This window comes from Anopheles nili (genome assembly GCF_943737925.1).
Source record: "Anopheles nili chromosome X unlocalized genomic scaffold, idAnoNiliSN_F5_01 X_unloc_7, whole genome shotgun sequence".
Classification (NCBI taxonomy): domain Eukaryota; kingdom Metazoa; phylum Arthropoda; class Insecta; order Diptera; family Culicidae; genus Anopheles; species Anopheles nili.
Genome location: NW_026525517.1, coordinates 575,001 through 582,500, shown reverse-complemented (window position 1 = coordinate 582,500; position 7,500 = coordinate 575,001).

Genomic DNA, 7,500 nt, shown 5'->3' with positions numbered 1-7,500 from the left:
GGTCGCGCAAGGGTCGACATGGGTCGAGGTGGACTATCATGCGAAACCACTTTTTTCGGTCCCTACGGTGCCCCTAGATGATGAAAAGTACAATCCGAGGTTGATTACGAACACTTTTGTGCACCCCCTTCCGTAGAGCAAAATCCTGAAGGTCGGGGTTGCGCAAGGGTCGACCCCCTTCCGTAGAGCAAAATCCTGAAGGTCGGGGTTGCGCACAAGTAGACCCCCTTCCGTAGAGCAAAATCCTGAAGGTCGGGGTCGCGCAAGGGTCGACATGGGTCGAGGTGGACTATCATGCGAAACCACTTTTTTCGGTCCCTACGGTGCCCCTAGATGATGAAAAGTACAATCCGAGGTTGATTACGAACACTTTTGTGCACCCCCTTCCGTAGAGCAAAATCCTGAAGGTCGGGGTTGCGCAAGGGTCGACCCCCTTCCGTAGAGCAAAATCCTGAAGGTCGGGGTTGCGCACAAGTAGACCCCCTTCCGTAGAGCAAAATCCTGAAGGTCGGGGTCGCGCAAGGGTCGACATGGGTCGAGGTGGACTATCATGCGAAACCACTTTTTTCGGTCCCTACGGTGCCCCTAGATGATGAAAAGTACAATCCGAGGTTGATTACGAACACTTTTGTGCACCCCCTTCCGTAGAGCAAAATCCTGAAGGTCGGGGTTGCGCACAAGTCGACCCCCTTCCGTAGAGCAAAGTCCTGAAGGTCGGGGTCGCGCAAGGGTCGACATGGGTCGAGGTGGACTATCATGCGAAACCACTTTTTTCGGTCCCTACGGTGCCCCTAGATGATGAAAAGTACAATCCGAGGTTGATTACGAACACTTTTGTGCACCCCCTTCCGTAGAGCAAAATCCTGAAGGTCGGGGTTGCGCACAAGTCGACCCCCTTCCGTAGAGCAAAATCCTGAAGGTCGGGGTCGCGCAAGGGTCGACATGGGTCGAGGTGGACTATCATGCGAAACCACTTTTTTCGGTCCCTACGGTGCCCCTAGATGATGAAAAGTACAATCCGAGGTTGATTACGAACACTTTTGTGCACCCCCTTCCGTAGAGCAAAATCCTGAAGGTCGGGGTTGCGCACAAGTAGACCCCCTTCCGTAGAGCAAAATCCTGAAGGTCGGGGTCGCGCAAGGGTCGACATGGGTCGAGGTGGACTATCATGCGAAACCACTTTTTTCGGTCCCTACGGTGCCCCTAGATGATGAAAAGTACAATCCGAGGTTGATGACGAACACTTTTGTGCACCCCCTTCCGTAGAGCAAAATCCTGAAGGTCGGGGTTGCGCACAAGTAGACCCCCTTCCGTAGAGCAAAATCCTGAAGGTCGGGGTCGCGCAAGGGTCGACATGGGTCGAGGTGGACTATCATGCGAAACCACTTTTTTCGGTCCCTACGGTGCCCCTAGATGATGAAAAGTACAATCCGAGGTTGATTACGAACACTTTTGTGCACCCCCTTCCGTAGAGCAAAATCCTGAAGGTCGGGGTCGCGCAAGGGTCGACATGGGTCGAGGTGGACTATCATGCGAAACCACTTTTTTCGGTCCCTACGGTGCCCCTAGATGATGAAAAGTACAATCCGAGGTTGATTACGAACACTTTTGTGCACCCCCTTCCGTAGAGCAAAATCCTGAAGGTCGGGGTTGCGCACAAGTAGACCCCCTTCCGTAGAGCAAAATCCTGAAGGTCGGGGTCGCGCAAGGGTCGACATGGGTCGAGGTGGACTATCATGCGAAACCACTTTTTTCGGTCCCTACGGTGCCCCTAGATGATGAAAAGTACAATCCGAGGTTGATTACGAACACTTTTGTGCACCCCCTTCCGTAGAGCAAAATCCTGAAGGTCGGGTTCTCGGGGCGGTCGAGGCCCTCTGACGTGCACGAAAAACCGGTACCCACGCCGAGCTTCAGAATTTGGTCTCCAGAGACTAAGTCCCAACCGAAACTGGTAACCCACAAAAGTGTACCAAGGAGTGGTCGGATCGAGTTACAGTGTTCGAGAGTATTGACGAGGATGGGTATACGCAACTTTTTGCTAAAGGTGTCCAAGACCGTCAGACCCTTACTTACGGAGATATAAGACACGTGCGTGGTTGCCCGTGCCGAGCTTCAGAAATGTTGCTCCAGAGACTAAGTCCCAGAAAACCTTCCGACCCCAAAAACTCCCAGAAGGAGTCGTCGGATCGTTTCGCGATGTTCTAGTGAAATGTTCAGCTCGACGGAATGCAACTTTTACCTAAAGGGGTCTGTGTCCGTCAGACGCTTAGGTACGGAGATACGGGCATGGGTCGGTTTTCCCCATACAAAATACCCCATGGAAAACTGCAAAACCCCAAAACAGGTCGAAGGAGTAGTCGGATCGTTTCGTGGTGTTCTAGTGAAATGTTCCATTCGATAGGGCGCAACTTTTTGCTAAAGGTGTCCAAGACCGTCAGACCCTTACTTACGGAGATATAAGACACGTGCGTGGTTGCTCGTGCCGAGCTTCAGAAATGTTGCTCCAGAGACTAAGTCCCAGAAAACCTTCCGACCCCAAAAACTCCCAGAAGGAGTCGTCGGATCGTTTCGCGATGTTCTAGTGAAATGTTCAGCTCGACGGAATGCAACTTTTACCTAAAGGGGTCTGTGTCCGTCAGACGCTTAGGTACGGAGATACGGGCATGGGTCGGTTTTCCCCATACAAAATACCCCATGGAAAACTGCAAAACCCCAAAACAGGTCGAAGGAGTGGTCGGATCGTTTCGTGGTGTTCTAGTGAAATGTTCCATTCGATAGGGCGCAACTTTTTGCTAAAGGTGTCTAAGACCGTCAGACCCTTACTTACGGAGATATAAGACACGTGCGTGGCTGCTCGTGCCGAGCTTCAGAAATGTTGCTCCAGAGACTAAGTCCCAGAAAACCTTCCGACCCCAAAAACTCCCAGAAGGAGTCGTCGGATCGTTTCGCGATGTTCTAGTGAAATGTTCAGCTCGACGGAATGCAACTTTTACCTAAAGGGGTCCAAGACCGGCAGACGCTTAGGTACGGAGATACGGGCATGGGTCGGTTTTCCCCATACAAAATACCCCATGGAAAATTGCAAAACCCCAAAACAGGTCGAAGGAGTGGTCGGATCGTTTCGTGGTGTTCTAGTGAAATGTTCCATTCGATAGGGCGCAACTTTTTGCTAAAGGTGTCCAAGACCGTCAGACCCTTACTTACGGAGATATAAGACACGTGCGTGGTTGCTCGTGCCGAGCTTCAGAAATGTTGCTCCAGAGACTAAGTCCCAGAAAACCTTCCGACCCCAAAAACTCCCAGAAGGAGTCGTCGGATCGTTTCGCGATGTTCTAGTGAAATGTTCAGCTCGACGGAATGCAACTTTTACCTAAAGGGGTCCAAGACCGTCAGACGCTTAGGTACGGAGATACGGGCATGGGTCGGTTTTCCCCATACAAAATACCCCATGGAAAACTGCAAAACCCAAAAACAGGTCGAAGGAGTGGTCGGATCGTTTCGTGGTGTTCTAGTGAAATGTTTCATTCGATAGAGCGCAACTTTTTGCTAAAGGTGTCCAAGACCGTCAGACCCTTACTTACGGAGATATAAGACACGTGCGTGGTTGCTCGTGCCGAGCTTCAGAAATGTTGCTCCAGAGACTAAGTCCCAGAAAACCTTCCGACCCCAAAAACTCCCAGAAGGAGTCGTCGGATCGTTTCGCGATGTTCTAGTGAAATGTTCAGCTCGACGGAATGCAACTTTTACCTCAAGGGGTCCAAGACCGTCAGACGCTTAGGTACGGAGATACGGGCATGGGTCGGTTTTCCCCATACAAAATACCCCATGGAAAACTGCAAAACCCCAAAACAGGTCGAAGGAGTGGTCGGATCGTTTCGTGGTGTTCTAGTGAAATGTTCCATTCGATAGGGCGCAACTTTTTGCTAAAGGTGTCCAAGACCGTCAGACCCTTACTTACGGAGATATAAGACACGTGCGTGGTTGCTCGTGCCGAGCTTCAGAAATGTTGCTCCAGAGACTAAGTCCCAGAAAACCTTCCGACCCCAAAAACTCCCAGAAGGAGTCGTCGGATCGTTTCGCGATGTTCTAGTGAAATGTTCAGCTCGACGGAATGCAACTTTTACCTCAAGGGGTCCAAGACCGTCAGACGCTTAGGTACGGAGATACGGGCATGGGTCGGTTTTCCCCATACAAAATACCCCATGGAAAACTGCAAAACCCCAAAACAGGTCGAAGGAGTGGTCGGATCGTTTCGTGGTGTTCTAGTGAAATGTTCCATTCGATAGGGCGCAACTTTTTGCTAAAGGTGTCCAAGACCGTCAGACACTTACTTACGGAGATATAAGACACGTGCGTGGTTGCTCGTGCCGAGCTTCAGAAATGTTGCTCCAGAGACTAAGTCCCAGAAAACCTTCCGACCCCAAAAACTCCCAGAAGGAGTCGTCGGACCGTTTCGCGATGTTCTAGTGAAATGTTCAGCTCGACGGAATGCAACTTTTACCTCAAGGGGTCCAAGACCGTCAGACGCTTAGGTACGGAGATACGGGCATGGGTCGGTTTTCCCCATACAAAATACCCCATGGAAAACTGCAAAACCCAAAAACAGGTCGAAGGAGTGGTCGGATCGTTTCGTGGTGTTTTAGTGAAATGTTCCAATCGATAGGGCGCAACTTTTTGCTAAAGGTGTCCAAGACCGTCAGACACTTACTTACGGAGATATAAGACACGTGCGTGGTTGCTCGTGCCGAGCTTCAGAAATGTTGCTCCAGAGACTAAGTCCCAGAAAACCTTCGGACCCCAAAAACTCCCAGAAGGAGTCGTCCGATCGTTTCGCGATGTTCTAGTGAAATGTTCAGCTCGACGAAATGCAACTTTTACCTAAAGGGGTCCAAGACCGTCAGACCCTTAGTTACGGAGATACGGGCATGGGTCGGTTTTCCCCATACAAAATACCCCATGGAAAACTGCAAAACCCCAAAACAGGTCGAAGGAGTGGTCGGATCGTTTCGTGATGTTCTAGTGAAATGTTCCATTCGATAGGGCGCAACTTTTTGCTAAAGGTGTCCAAGACCGTCAGACCCTTACTTACGGAGATATAAGACACGTGCGTGGTTGCCCGTGCCGAGCTTCAGAAATGTTGCTCCAGAGACTAAGTCCCAGAAAACCTTCCGACCCCAAAAACTCCCAGAAGGAGTCGTCGGACCGTTTCGCGATGTTCTAGTGAAATGTTCAGCTCGACGGAATGCAACTTTTACCTAAAGGGGTCCAAGACCGTCAGACGCTTAGGTACGGAGATACGGGCATGGGTCGGTTTTCCCCATACAAAATACCCCATGGAAAACTGCAAAACCCCAAAACAGGTCGAAGGAGTGGTCGGATCGTTTCGTGGTGTTCTAGTGAAATGTTCCATTCGATAGGGCGCAACTTTTTGCTAAAGGTGTCCAAGACCGTCAGACACTTACTTACGGAGATATAAGACACGTGCGTGGTTGCTCGTGCCGAGCTTCAGAAATGTTGCTCCAGAGACTAAGTCCCAGAAAACCTTCCGACCCCAAAAACTCCCAGAAGGAGTCGTCGGATCGTTTCGCGATGTTCTAGTGAAATGTTCAGCTCGACGAAATGCAACTTTTACCTTAAGGGGTCCAAGACCGTCAGACGCTTAGGTACGGAGATACGGGCATGGGTCGGTTTTCCCCATACAAAATACCCCATTAAAAACTGCAAAACCCCAAAACAGGTCGAAGGAGTGGTCGGATCGTTTCGTGGTGTTCTAGTGAAATGTTCCATTCGATAGGGCGCAACTTTTTGCTAAAGGTGTCCAAGACCGTCAGACACTTACTTACGGAGATATAAGACACGTGCGTGGTTGCTCGTGCCGAGCTTCAGAAATGTTGCTCCAGAGACTAAGTCCGAGAAAACCTTCCGACCCCAAAAACTCCCAGAAGGAGTCGTCGGATCGTTTCGCGATGTTCTAGTGAAATGTTCAGCTCGACGGAATGCAACTTTTACCTCAAGGGGTCCAAGACCGTCAGACGCTTAGGTACGGAGATACGGGCATGGGTCGGTTTTCCCCATACAAAATACCCCATGGAAAACTGCAAAACCCCAAAACAGGTCGAAGGAGTGGTCGGATCGTTTCGTGGTGTTCTACTGACTTTTTAGGCTTAACGAGACACAACTTTCCGCAGAAGGGTGCAAAACTGTCAGACTCATAGTTTCGGAGATACAAGCATGGGTCATGTTTGCTCGTGCCGAGCTTCAGAATTTTCCATGGCCAAAAAGCCCTAGAATTTGACATTTCACTATTATAGGGAGGTATGGTTGTACTGAGTCGTCATAGAAAGTTTAGCCTCCTCATGTAAACTGACGATTCGATATCAGGGAGGTCGGGAGTTGTCGAAAAGAGACCCTAGGACCTAATACTAGACCCATGTAGTGGCAAGGTGTTTCGGCCCGTGGGTGACGGTTGTATGAAATTTGGGTGACGGCAACTACGACTGGTTCTGGTACCGGGAAGGTGTGTCTTGGGGTCCGGAGGCGTTTTAACGGTAGCTGGGTGGTCGGAACGGTGACCTAGGGTGCTTTTGGGTGGAATCACCTACCACCACCGATGGTCAACCAGAGGCTAGTGGTACATGGAAAACACCCTGGGAAGGTGTCCCAGGGCTCGGAGTAGTAGTAACAAGGGATGCCGCTGTCTCTAGGTCGCGGAACCACTGTGCTTGCCTGCAACACAGTCCTAGGGAGAGCGGCCGAAAGGTTCCGCACGGTGACTTGCACCCACCGGGAAAGGGGTCAAGTAGCCAAGAGGTGTCCAACCAAGGGTTAGTGGTACATGGAAAACACCCTGGGAAGGTGTCCCAGGGCTCGGAGTAGAGTGACTTGCACCAACCGGGAAAGGGGTCAAGTAGCCAAGAGGTGTCCAACCAAGGGTTAGTGGTACATGGAAAACACCCTAGGAAGGTGTCCCAGGGCTCGGAGTAGAGTGACTTGCACCCACCGGGAAAGGGGTCAAGTAGCCAAGAGGTGTCAGAACTCGTAGATCTTGAGGAGACGGTGCTTAGCACCGGCACGTTGTTACTTCTTGAGTGTTGTACGGCCATCCAACCTGGGTGGGAAGTACCGCGGTACCGGGTATACCCCGATCTCGCATCAAACGGTGAAACGAACAATACTAGTTGAGCTCGGCGTAATGTAGAGATGAGCGATGAACCAAACACGGAGAGTGCATAGGACCCGGAACGGTTAAAGGTTCCGCCGGTTCATGAGGAGGCGAAGCTAAGATGAGTCGGGAACAAACAAGGGGCCCGCCAGAGTGTCAGCTGGCGCGCTTCCGAGAGCTCCGCACGAGGTGCACGTGTGGAGCCGGGTGCCTGCGTCCAAGGAGAGAAGGGCGCAAGCAGCTAGGAGGCGGATCGGATCATGCCATCGAGAGTGCGAGTTGGCACAACGAGGTGACGTTGGTGCCTTCAACCGGGTGTTTACGGGCATAGAATC